Source organism: Anas platyrhynchos, chromosome 35, assembly GCF_047663525.1.
Source record: "Anas platyrhynchos isolate ZD024472 breed Pekin duck chromosome 35, IASCAAS_PekinDuck_T2T, whole genome shotgun sequence".
Lineage (NCBI taxonomy): Eukaryota > Metazoa > Chordata > Aves > Anseriformes > Anatidae > Anas > Anas platyrhynchos.
Genome location: NC_092623.1, coordinates 2,849,818 through 2,863,106, shown reverse-complemented (window position 1 = coordinate 2,863,106; position 13,289 = coordinate 2,849,818).

The window sequence follows — 13,289 nt, the reverse complement described above, 5'->3', positions numbered from 1 at the left end:
GAGACGGGTGAAAATTCAGGCCCCAGGAAATGCGTTGCGAGCCCCTTTGGACAATCCAAAAGTGTCACCAAAGGAAGGCTTTGGGTACATGTGAACTCCCCAGGGGAGCCTTTACGCAGCCCCACATGCAACTGGACCCTCCGGGTTCGCTGTTTCCGAACATACCTAAACATAGGCCTAGCCGGCATCGAAGACGACTGAAAAATCAGGCCCCAGGAAATGCGTTGCGAGCTCTTTTCGCACATCCAAAAGTGCTCCCAAAGGAAGGTTTGGCGTACAAGAGAACTCCGCAGGGTAGCCTTTACGCAGCCCCACATGCAACTGGACCCTCCGGGATCGCTGTTCCTGAGCAAACCTAAACGTAGCCCTAGCCGTCATCGGAGACGAGTGAAAAATCAGTCCCCAGGAAATGCGTTGAAGCCCCTTTGGACCATCCAAAAGTGCCCCCAAAGGAAGGCTTTGGGTACAAGAGAACTCTGCAGGGTAGCCTTTACGCAGCCCCACATGCAACTGGACCCTCCGGGATCTCTGTTCCTGAGCAAACCTAAACGTAGCCCTAGCCTTCATCGGAGACGACTGAAAAATCATGCCCCAGGAAATGCGTTGCAAGCCCCTTTGGACCATGCAAACGTGCCCCCAAAGGAAGGCTTTGGGTACAAGTGAACTCCCCAGGGGAGCCTTTACGCAGCCCCACATGCAACCGGACTCTCCGGGTTCGCTTTTTCCGAGCATCACTAAACTTAGCCCTAGCCAGCATCGAAGACGACTGAAAAATCATGCCCCAGGAAATGCGTTGCAAGCCCCTTTGGACCATGCAAACGTGCCCCCAAAGGAAGGCTTTGGGTACAAGAGAACTCCCCAGTGGAGCCTTTACGCAGCCCCACATGCAACTGGACCCCCCGGGTTCGCTGTTCATGAGCAAACCTAAACTTAGCCCTAGCCGTCATCAGAGACGAATGAAAAATCAGGCCCCAGGAAACGGGTTCCGAGCCCCTTTCGACCATCCAAAAGTGCCCTCAAAGGAAGGCTTTGGGTACAAGAGAACTCCGCAGGGTAGCCTTTATGCAGCCCCACATGCCACTGGACCCTCCGGGTTCGCTTTTTCCGAGCAACCATATATATATCCCTAGCCGGCATGGGAGAAGACTGAAAAACCGGGCCCCAGAAAACTCGTTGCAAGCCCCTTTGGACCATCCAAAAGTGCCCTCAAAGGAAGGCTTTGGGTACAAGAGAACTCCGCAGGGTAGCCTTTATGCAGCCCCACATGCAACTGGACCCTCCGGGTTCGATTTTTCCGAGCAAACCTAAATGTAGCCCTAGCCGTCATCGGAGACGACTGAAAAATCAGGCCCTAGGAAATGCGTTGCGAGCCCCTTTGGACCATGCAAAAGTGCCCCCAAAGGAAGGCTTTGGGTACAAGAGAACTCCCCAGGGGAGACTTTACGCAGCCCCACATGCAACTGGACCCTCCGGGATCGCTATTCCTGAGCAAACCTAAACGTAGCCCTAGGCGTCATCAGAGACGAGTGAAAAATCAGGCCCAAGGAAATGCGTTGCAAGGTCCTTTGGACCATGCAAACGTGCCCCCAAAGGAAGGCTTTGGGTACAAGTGAACTCCCCAGGGCAGCCTTTACGCAGCCCCACATGCAACTGGACCCTCCGGGTTCGCTGTTCCTGAGCAAACCTAAACTTAGCCCTAGCCATCATCAGAGACGAGTGAAAAATCAGGCCCCAGGAAACGGGTTCCGAGCCCCTTTGGACCATCCAAAAGTGCCCCCAAAGGAAGGCTTTGGGTACAAGAGAACTCCGCAGGGCAGCCTTTATGCAGCCCCACATGCAACTGGACCCTCTGGGTTCGCTTTTTCCGAGCAAACCTAAATGTAGCCCTAGCCGTCATCAGAGACGAGTGAAAAATCAGGCCCCAGGAAATGCGTTGCGAGCCCTTTTCGCCCATCCAAAAGTGCCCCCAAAGGAAGGCTTTGCGTACAAGTGAACTCCCCAGGGGAGTCTTTACGCAGCCCCACATGCAACTGGACCCTCCGGGTTCGCTGTTCCTGAGCAAATCTAAATGTAGCCCTAGCCGTCATCGGAGACGAGTGAAAAATCAGGCCCCAGGAAACGTGTTCCGAGGCCTTTTCTCTAATCCAAAAGTGCCCCCAAAGGAAGGCTTTGGGTACAAGTGAACTCCCCAGGGGAGCCTTTACGCAGCCCCACATGCAACTGGACACTCCGGGTTCGCTGTTCCTGAGCAAACCTAAACGCAGCCCTAGCCGTCACCGGAGACTAGTGAAAAATCAGGCCCCAGGAAATGCGTTGCGAGCCCATTTGGACCATCCAAAAGTGCCCCCAAAGGAAGACTTTGGGTAGAAGTGAACCCCCCAGGGGACTCTTTACGCAGCCCCACATGCAACTGGAACCTCTGGGTTCGCTGTTCCTGACCAAAGCTAAACGTAGCCCTAGCCGTCATCGGAGACGAGTGAAAAATCAGGCCCCAGGAAATGCGTTGCGAGCCCCTTTGGACCATCCAAAAGTGCCCCCAAAGGAAGGCTTTGGGTACAAGAGAACTCCGCAGGGCAGCCTTTATGCAGCCCCACATGCAACTGGACCCTCCGGGTTCGCTTTTTCCGAGCAAACCTAAATGTAGCCATAGCCGTCATCGGAGACGAGTGAAAAATCAGTCCCCAGGAAATGCGTTGCGAGCCCTTTTCGCCCATCCAAAAGTGCCCCCAAAGGAAGGCTTTGCGTACAAGTGAACTCCCCAGGGGAGCCTTTACGCAGCCCCACATGCAACTGGACCCTCTGGGTTCGCTGTTCCTGAGCAAACCTAAATGTAGCCCTAGCCGTCATCGGAGACGACTGAAAAATCATGCCCCAGGAAATGCGTTGCAAGCCCCTTTGGACCATGCAAACGTGCCCCCAAAGGAAGGCTTTGGGTACAAGTGAACTCCCCAGGGGAGCCTTTACGCAGCCCCACATGCAACTGGACCCTCCCGGGTCGCTTTTTCCGAGCATCACTAAACATAGCCCTAGCCAGCATCGAAGATGAGTGAAAAATCAGGCCCCAGGAAATGCGTTGCGAGCCCTTTTCGCCCATCCAAAAGTGCCCCCAAAGGAAGGCTTTGGGTACAAGAGAACTCCCCAGGGGAGCATTTACGCAGCCCCACATGCAACTGGACCTCCCGGGTTCGCTGTTCATGAGCAAACCTAAACTTAGCCCTAGCCGTCATCAGAGACGAATGAAAAATCAGGCCCCAGGAAACGGGTTCCGAGCCCCTTTCGACCATCCAAAAGTGCCCTCAAAGGAAGGCTTTGGGTACAAGAGAACTCCGCAGGGTAGCCTTTATGCAGCCCCACATGCCACTGGACCCTCCGGGTTCGCTTTTTCCGAGCAACCATATATATATCCCTAGCCGGCATGGGAGAAGACTGAAAAACCGGGCCCCAGAAAACTCGTTGCAAGCCCCTTTGGACCATCCAAAAGTGCCCCCAAAGGAAGGCTTTGGGTACAAGAGAACCCCGCAAGGAAGCCTTTATACAGCCCCACACGCAACTGGACCCTCCGGGTTCGCTTTTTCCGAGCATCCTTATACATAGCCCTAGCCGGCATCGAAGACGACTGAAAAATCAAGCCCCAGGAAATGCGTTGCGAGCCCTTTTTGCCCATCCAAAAGTGCCCCCAAAGGAAGGCTTTGGGTACAAGTGAACTCCCCAGGGGAGGCTTTACGCAGCCCCACATGCAACTGGACCCTCCGGGTTCGCTGATTCCGAACATACCTAAATGTAGCCCTAGCCGGCATCGAAGACGAATGAAAAATCAGGCCCCAGGAAATGCGTTGCGAGCCCTTTTCGCCCATCCAAAAGTGCCCCCAAAGGAAGGCTTTGGGTACAAGTGAACTCCCCAGGGGAGCCTTTACGCAGCCCCACATGCAACCGGACTCTCCGGGTTCGCTTTTTCCGAGCATCACAAAACATAGCCCGAGCCGGCACCGAAGACGAGTGAAAAATCAGGCCCCAGGAAATGCGTTTCGAGCCCTTATCGCCCAACCAAAAGTGCCCCCAAAGGAAGGCTTTGGGTACAAGAGAACTCCCCAGGGGAGTCTTTACGCAGCCCCACATGCAACTGGACCCTCCGGGTTCACTGTTCCTTAGGAAACCTAAACTTAGCCCTAGCCGTCATCAGAGACGAGTGAAAAATCAGGCCCCAGGAAAAGGGTTTGGAGCCCCTTTCGACCATCCAAAAGTGCCCCCATAGGAAGGCTTTGGGTACAAGAGAACTCCGCAGGGTAGCCTTTATGCAGCCCCACATGCCACTGGACCCTCCGGGTTCGCTTTTTCTAGCAACCCTAAATATATCCCTAGCCGGCATGGGAGAAGACTGAAAAACCGGGCCCCAGAAAACTCGTTGCAAGCCCCTTTGGACCATGCAAAAGTGCCCCCAAAGGAAGGCTTTGGGTACAAGTGAACTCCCCAGGGGAGCCTTTACGCAGCCCCACATGCAACTGGACCCTCCGGGTTCTCTTTTTCCGGCATCCCTAAACATAGCCCTAGCTGTCATCGAAGACGAATGAAAAATCAGGCCCCAGGAAATGCTTTGCGAGCCCTTTTGGACCATCCAAAAGTGTCACCAAAGGAATGCTTTGGGTACAAGTGAACTCCCCAGGGGAGCCTTTACGCAGCCCCACATGCAACTGGACCCTCCGGGTTCGCTGTTCCTGAGCAAACCTAAACGTAGCCCTAGCCGTCATCGGAGACGACTGAAAAATCAGGCCCCAGGAAATGCGTTGCAAGCCCCTTTGGACCATGCAAACGTGCCCCCAAAGGAAGGCTTTGGGTACAACTGAACTCCCCAGGGGAGCCTTTACGCAGCCCCACATGCAACTGGACCTTCCGTGTTCAATTTTTCCGAGCATCCCTAAACATAGCCCTAGCCGGCATCGAAGACGAATGAAAAATCAGGCCCCAGGAAATGCGTTGCGAGACCTTTGGACCATCCAAAAGTGTCACCAAAGGAAGGCTTTGGGTACAAGAGAACTCCCCAGGGGAGCCTTTACGCAGCCCCACATGCAACTGGACCCTCCGGGTTCGCTCTTTCCGAACATACCTAAACATAAGACTAGCCGTCATCGAAGACGACTGAAAAATCAGGCCCCAGGAAATGCGTTGCGAGCCCCTTTGGACCATCCAAAAGTGCCCCCAAAGGAAGGCTTTGGGTACAACTGAACTCCCCAGGGGAGCCTTTACGCAGTCCCACATGCAACTGGACCCTCCGGGTTCGATTTTTCCAAGCAACCCTACATATATCCCTAGCCGGCATGGGAGAAGACTGAAAAACCGGGCCCCAGAAAACTCGTTGCAAGCCCCTTTGGACCATCCAAAAGTGCCCTCAAAGGAAGGCTTTGGGTACAAGAGAACTCCGCAGGGTAGCCTTTATGCAGCCCCACATGCAACTGGACCCCCCGGGTTCGCTGTTCCTGAGCAAACTTAAACGTAGCCCTAGCCGTCATCGGAGACGGGTGAAAATTCAGGCCCCAGGAAATGCGTTGCGAGCCCCTTTGGACAATCCAAAAGTGTCACCAAAGGAAGGCTTTGGGTACATGTGAACTCCCCAGGGGAGCCTTTACGCAGCCCCACATGCAACTGGACCCTCCGGGTTCGCTGTTTCCGAACATACCTAAACATAGGCCTAGCCGGCATCGAAGACGACTGAAAAATCAGGCCCCAGGAAATGCGTTGCGAGCTCTTTTCGCACATCCAAAAGTGCTCCCAAAGGAAGGTTTGGCGTACAAGAGAACTCCGCAGGGTAGCCTTTACGCAGCCCCACATGCAACTGGACCCTCCGGGATCGCTGTTCCTGAGCAAACCTAAACGTAGCCCTAGCCGTCATCGGAGACGAGTGAAAAATCAGTCCCCAGGAAATGCGTTGAAGCCCCTTTGGACCATCCAAAAGTGCCCCCAAAGGAAGGCTTTGGGTACAAGAGAACTCTGCAGGGTAGCCTTTACGCAGCCCCACATGCAACTGGACCCTCCGGGATCTCTGTTCCTGAGCAAACCTAAACGTAGCCCTAGCCTTCATCGGAGACGACTGAAAAATCATGCCCCAGGAAATGCGTTGCAAGCCCCTTTGGACCATGCAAACGTGCCCCCAAAGGAAGGCTTTGGGTACAAGTGAACTCCCCAGGGGAGCCTTTACGCAGCCCCACATGCAACCGGACTCTCCGGGTTCGCTTTTTCCGAGCATCACTAAACTTAGCCCTAGCCAGCATCGAAGACGACTGAAAAATCATGCCCCAGGAAATGCGTTGCAAGCCCCTTTGGACCATGCAAACGTGCCCCCAAAGGAAGGCTTTGGGTACAAGAGAACTCCCCAGTGGAGCCTTTACGCAGCCCCACATGCAACTGGACCCCCCGGGTTCGCTGTTCATGAGCAAACCTAAACTTAGCCCTAGCCGTCATCAGAGACGAATGAAAAATCAGGCCCCAGGAAACGGGTTCCGAGCCCCTTTCGACCATCCAAAAGTGCCCTCAAAGGAAGGCTTTGGGTACAAGAGAACTCCGCAGGGTAGCCTTTATGCAGCCCCACATGCCACTGGACCCTCCGGGTTCGCTTTTTCCGAGCAACCATATATATATCCCTAGCCGGCATGGGAGAAGACTGAAAAACCGGGCCCCAGAAAACTCGTTGCAAGCCCCTTTGGACCATCCAAAAGTGCCCTCAAAGGAAGGCTTTGGGTACAAGAGAACTCCGCAGGGTAGCCTTTATGCAGCCCCACATGCAACTGGACCCTCCGGGTTCGATTTTTCCGAGCAAACCTAAATGTAGCCCTAGCCGTCATCGGAGACGACTGAAAAATCAGGCCCTAGGAAATGCGTTGCGAGCCCCTTTGGACCATGCAAAAGTGCCCCCAAAGGAAGGCTTTGGGTACAAGAGAACTCCCCAGGGGAGACTTTACGCAGCCCCACATGCAACTGGACCCTCCGGGATCGCTATTCCTGAGCAAACCTAAACGTAGCCCTAGGCGTCATCAGAGACGAGTGAAAAATCAGGCCCAAGGAAATGCGTTGCAAGGTCCTTTGGACCATGCAAACGTGCCCCCAAAGGAAGGCTTTGGGTACAAGTGAACTCCCCAGGGCAGCCTTTACGCAGCCCCACATGCAACTGGACCCTCCGGGTTCGCTGTTCCTGAGCAAACCTAAACTTAGCCCTAGCCATCATCAGAGACGAGTGAAAAATCAGGCCCCAGGAAACGGGTTCCGAGCCCCTTTGGACCATCCAAAAGTGCCCCCAAAGGAAGGCTTTGGGTACAAGAGAACTCCGCAGGGCAGCCTTTATGCAGCCCCACATGCAACTGGACCCTCTGGGTTCGCTTTTTCCGAGCAAACCTAAATGTAGCCCTAGCCGTCATCAGAGACGAGTGAAAAATCAGGCCCCAGGAAATGCGTTGCGAGCCCTTTTCGCCCATCCAAAAGTGCCCCCAAAGGAAGGCTTTGCGTACAAGTGAACTCCCCAGGGGAGTCTTTACGCAGCCCCACATGCAACTGGACCCTCCGGGTTCGCTGTTCCTGAGCAAATCTAAATGTAGCCCTAGCCGTCATCGGAGACGAGTGAAAAATCAGGCCCCAGGAAACGTGTTCCGAGGCCTTTTCTCTAATCCAAAAGTGCCCCCAAAGGAAGGCTTTGGGTACAAGTGAACTCCCCAGGGGAGCCTTTACGCAGCCCCACATGCAACTGGACACTCCGGGTTCGCTGTTCCTGAGCAAACCTAAACGCAGCCCTAGCCGTCACCGGAGACTAGTGAAAAATCAGGCCCCAGGAAATGCGTTGCGAGCCCATTTGGACCATCCAAAAGTGCCCCCAAAGGAAGACTTTGGGTAGAAGTGAACCCCCCAGGGGACTCTTTACGCAGCCCCACATGCAACTGGAACCTCTGGGTTCGCTGTTCCTGACCAAAGCTAAACGTAGCCCTAGCCGTCATCGGAGACGAGTGAAAAATCAGGCCCCAGGAAATGCGTTGCGAGCCCCTTTGGACCATCCAAAAGTGCCCCCAAAGGAAGGCTTTGGGTACAAGAGAACTCCGCAGGGCAGCCTTTATGCAGCCCCACATGCAACTGGACCCTCCGGGTTCGCTTTTTCCGAGCAAACCTAAATGTAGCCATAGCCGTCATCGGAGACGAGTGAAAAATCAGTCCCCAGGAAATGCGTTGCGAGCCCTTTTCGCCCATCCAAAAGTGCCCCCAAAGGAAGGCTTTGCGTACAAGTGAACTCCCCAGGGGAGCCTTTACGCAGCCCCACATGCAACTGGACCCTCTGGGTTCGCTGTTCCTGAGCAAACCTAAATGTAGCCCTAGCCGTCATCGGAGACGACTGAAAAATCATGCCCCAGGAAATGCGTTGCAAGCCCCTTTGGACCATGCAAACGTGCCCCCAAAGGAAGGCTTTGGGTACAAGTGAACTCCCCAGGGGAGCCTTTACGCAGCCCCACATGCAACTGGACCCTCCCGGGTCGCTTTTTCCGAGCATCACTAAACATAGCCCTAGCCAGCATCGAAGATGAGTGAAAAATCAGGCCCCAGGAAATGCGTTGCGAGCCCTTTTCGCCCATCCAAAAGTGCCCCCAAAGGAAGGCTTTGGGTACAAGAGAACTCCCCAGGGGAGCATTTACGCAGCCCCACATGCAACTGGACCTCCCGGGTTCGCTGTTCATGAGCAAACCTAAACTTAGCCCTAGCCGTCATCAGAGACGAATGAAAAATCAGGCCCCAGGAAACGGGTTCCGAGCCCCTTTCGACCATCCAAAAGTGCCCTCAAAGGAAGGCTTTGGGTACAAGAGAACTCCGCAGGGTAGCCTTTATGCAGCCCCACATGCCACTGGACCCTCCGGGTTCGCTTTTTCCGAGCAACCATATATATATCCCTAGCCGGCATGGGAGAAGACTGAAAAACCGGGCCCCAGAAAACTCGTTGCAAGCCCCTTTGGACCATCCAAAAGTGCCCCCAAAGGAAGGCTTTGGGTACAAGAGAACCCCGCAAGGAAGCCTTTATACAGCCCCACACGCAACTGGACCCTCCGGGTTCGCTTTTTCCGAGCATCCTTATACATAGCCCTAGCCGGCATCGAAGACGACTGAAAAATCAAGCCCCAGGAAATGCGTTGCGAGCCCTTTTTGCCCATCCAAAAGTGCCCCCAAAGGAAGGCTTTGGGTACAAGTGAACTCCCCAGGGGAGGCTTTACGCAGCCCCACATGCAACTGGACCCTCCGGGTTCGCTGATTCCGAACATACCTAAATGTAGCCCTAGCCGGCATCGAAGACGAATGAAAAATCAGGCCCCAGGAAATGCGTTGCGAGCCCTTTTCGCCCATCCAAAAGTGCCCCCAAAGGAAGGCTTTGGGTACAAGTGAACTCCCCAGGGGAGCCTTTACGCAGCCCCACATGCAACCGGACTCTCCGGGTTCGCTTTTTCCGAGCATCACAAAACATAGCCCGAGCCGGCACCGAAGACGAGTGAAAAATCAGGCCCCAGGAAATGCGTTTCGAGCCCTTATCGCCCAACCAAAAGTGCCCCCAAAGGAAGGCTTTGGGTACAAGAGAACTCCCCAGGGGAGTCTTTACGCAGCCCCACATGCAACTGGACCCTCCGGGTTCACTGTTCCTTAGGAAACCTAAACTTAGCCCTAGCCGTCATCAGAGACGAGTGAAAAATCAGGCCCCAGGAAAAGGGTTTGGAGCCCCTTTCGACCATCCAAAAGTGCCCCCATAGGAAGGCTTTGGGTACAAGAGAACTCCGCAGGGTAGCCTTTATGCAGCCCCACATGCCACTGGACCCTCCGGGTTCGCTTTTTCTAGCAACCCTAAATATATCCCTAGCCGGCATGGGAGAAGACTGAAAAACCGGGCCCCAGAAAACTCGTTGCAAGCCCCTTTGGACCATGCAAAAGTGCCCCCAAAGGAAGGCTTTGGGTACAAGTGAACTCCCCAGGGGAGCCTTTACGCAGCCCCACATGCAACTGGACCCTCCGGGTTCTCTTTTTCCGGCATCCCTAAACATAGCCCTAGCTGTCATCGAAGACGAATGAAAAATCAGGCCCCAGGAAATGCGTTGCGAGCCCTTTTGGACCATCCAAAAGTGTCACCAAAGGAATGCTTTGGGTACAAGTGAACTCCCCAGGGGAGCCTTTACGCAGCCCCACATGCAACTGGACCCTCCGGGTTCGCTGTTCCTGAGCAAACCTAAACGTAGCCCTAGCCGTCATCGGAGACGACTGAAAAATCAGGCCCCAGGAAATGCGTTGCAAGCCCCTTTGGACCATGCAAACGTGCCCCCAAAGGAAGGCTTTGGGTACAACTGAACTCCCCAGGGGAGCCTTTACGCAGCCCCACATGCAACTGGACCTTCCGTGTTCAATTTTTCCGAGCATCCCTAAACATAGCCCTAGCCGGCATCGAAGACGAATGAAAAATCAGGCCCCAGGAAATGCGTTGCGAGACCTTTGGACCATCCAAAAGTGTCACCAAAGGAAGGCTTTGGGTACAAGAGAACTCCCCAGGGGAGCCTTTACGCAGCCCCACATGCAACTGGACCCTCCGGGTTCGCTCTTTCCGAACATACCTAAACATAAGACTAGCCGTCATCGAAGACGACTGAAAAATCAGGCCCCAGGAAATGCGTTGCGAGCCCCTTTGGACCATCCAAAAGTGCCCCCAAAGGAAGGCTTTGGGTACAACTGAACTCCCCAGGGGAGCCTTTACGCAGTCCCACATGCAACTGGACCCTCCGGGTTCGATTTTTCCAAGCAACCCTACATATATCCCTAGCCGGCATGGGAGAAGACTGAAAAACCGGGCCCCAGAAAACTCGTTGCAAGCCCCTTTGGACCATGCAAAAGTGCCCTCAAAGGAAGGCTTTGGGTACAAGAGAACTCCGCAGGGTAGCCTTTATGCAGCCCCACATGCAACTGGACCCCCCGGGTTCGCTGTTCCTGAGCAAACTTAAACGTAGCCCTAGCCGTCATCGGAGACGGGTGAAAATTCAGGCCCCAGGAAATGCGTTGCGAGCCCCTTTGGACAATCCAAAAGTGTCACCAAAGGAAGGCTTTGGGTACATGTGAACTCCCCAGGGGAGCCTTTACGCAGCCCCACATGCAACTGGACCCTCCGGGTTCGCTGTTTCCGAACATACCTAAACATAGGCCTAGCCGGCATCGAAGACGACTGAAAAATCAGGCCCCAGGAAATGCGTTGCGAGCTCTTTTCGCACATCCAAAAGTGCTCCCAAAGGAAGGTTTGGCGTACAAGAGAACTCCGCAGGGTAGCCTTTACGCAGCCCCACATGCAACTGGACCCTCCGGGATCGCTGTTCCTGAGCAAACCTAAACGTAGCCCTAGCCGTCATCGGAGACGAGTGAAAAATCAGTCCCCAGGAAATGCGTTGAAGCCCCTTTGGACCATCCAAAAGTGCCCCCAAAGGAAGGCTTTGGGTACAAGAGAACTCTGCAGGGTAGCCTTTACGCAGCCCCACATGCAACTGGACCCTCCGGGATCTCTGTTCCTGAGCAAACCTAAACGTAGCCCTAGCCTTCATCGGAGACGACTGAAAAATCATGCCCCAGGAAATGCGTTGCAAGCCCCTTTGGACCATGCAAACGTGCCCCCAAAGGAAGGCTTTGGGTACAAGTGAACTCCCCAGGGGAGCCTTTACGCAGCCCCACATGCAACCGGACTCTCCGGGTTCGCTTTTTCCGAGCATCACTAAACTTAGCCCTAGCCAGCATCGAAGACGACTGAAAAATCATGCCCCAGGAAATGCGTTGCAAGCCCCTTTGGACCATGCAAACGTGCCCCCAAAGGAAGGCTTTGGGTACAAGAGAACTCCCCAGTGGAGCCTTTACGCAGCCCCACATGCAACTGGACCCCCCGGGTTCGCTGTTCATGAGCAAACCTAAACTTAGCCCTAGCCGTCATCAGAGACGAATGAAAAATCAGGCCCCAGGAAACGGGTTCCGAGCCCCTTTCGACCATCCAAAAGTGCCCTCAAAGGAAGGCTTTGGGTACAAGAGAACTCCGCAGGGTAGCCTTTATGCAGCCCCACATGCCACTGGACCCTCCGGGTTCGCTTTTTCCGAGCAACCATATATATATCCCTAGCCGGCATGGGAGAAGACTGAAAAACCGGGCCCCAGAAAACTCGTTGCAAGCCCCTTTGGACCATCCAAAAGTGCCCTCAAAGGAAGGCTTTGGGTACAAGAGAACTCCGCAGGGTAGCCTTTATGCAGCCCCACATGCAACTGGACCCTCCGGGTTCGATTTTTCCGAGCAAACCTAAATGTAGCCCTAGCCGTCATCGGAGACGACTGAAAAATCAGGCCCTAGGAAATGCGTTGCGAGCCCCTTTGGACCATGCAAAAGTGCCCCCAAAGGAAGGCTTTGGGTACAAGAGAACTCCCCAGGGGAGACTTTACGCAGCCCCACATGCAACTGGACCCTCCGGGATCGCTATTCCTGAGCAAACCTAAACGTAGCCCTAGGCGTCATCAGAGACGAGTGAAAAATCAGGCCCAAGGAAATGCGTTGCAAGGTCCTTTGGACCATGCAAACGTGCCCCCAAAGGAAGGCTTTGGGTACAAGTGAACTCCCCAGGGCAGCCTTTACGCAGCCCCACATGCAACTGGACCCTCCGGGTTCGCTGTTCCTGAGCAAACCTAAACTTAGCCCTAGCCATCATCAGAGACGAGTGAAAAATCAGGCCCCAGGAAACGGGTTCCGAGCCCCTTTGGACCATCCAAAAGTGCCCCCAAAGGAAGGCTTTGGGTACAAGAGAACTCCGCAGGGCAGCCTTTATGCAGCCCCACATGCAACTGGACCCTCTGGGTTCGCTTTTTCCGAGCAAACCTAAATGTAGCCCTAGCCGTCATCAGAGACGAGTGAAAAATCAGGCCCCAGGAAATGCGTTGCGAGCCCTTTTCGCCCATCCAAAAGTGCCCCCAAAGGAAGGCTTTGCGTACAAGTGAACTCCCCAGGGGAGTCTTTACGCAGCCCCACATGCAACTGGACCCTCCGGGTTCGCTGTTCCTGAGCAAATCTAAATGTAGCCCTAGCCGTCATCGGAGACGAGTGAAAAATCAGGCCCCAGGAAATGCGTTCCAAGCCCCTTTGGACCATGCAAAAGTGCCCCCAAAGGAAGGCTTTGGGTACAAGTGAACTCCCCAGGGGAGCCTTTACGCAGCCCCACATGCAACTGGACCCTCCGGGTTCGCTGTTCCTGAGCAAACTTAAACGTAGCCCTAGCCGTCAT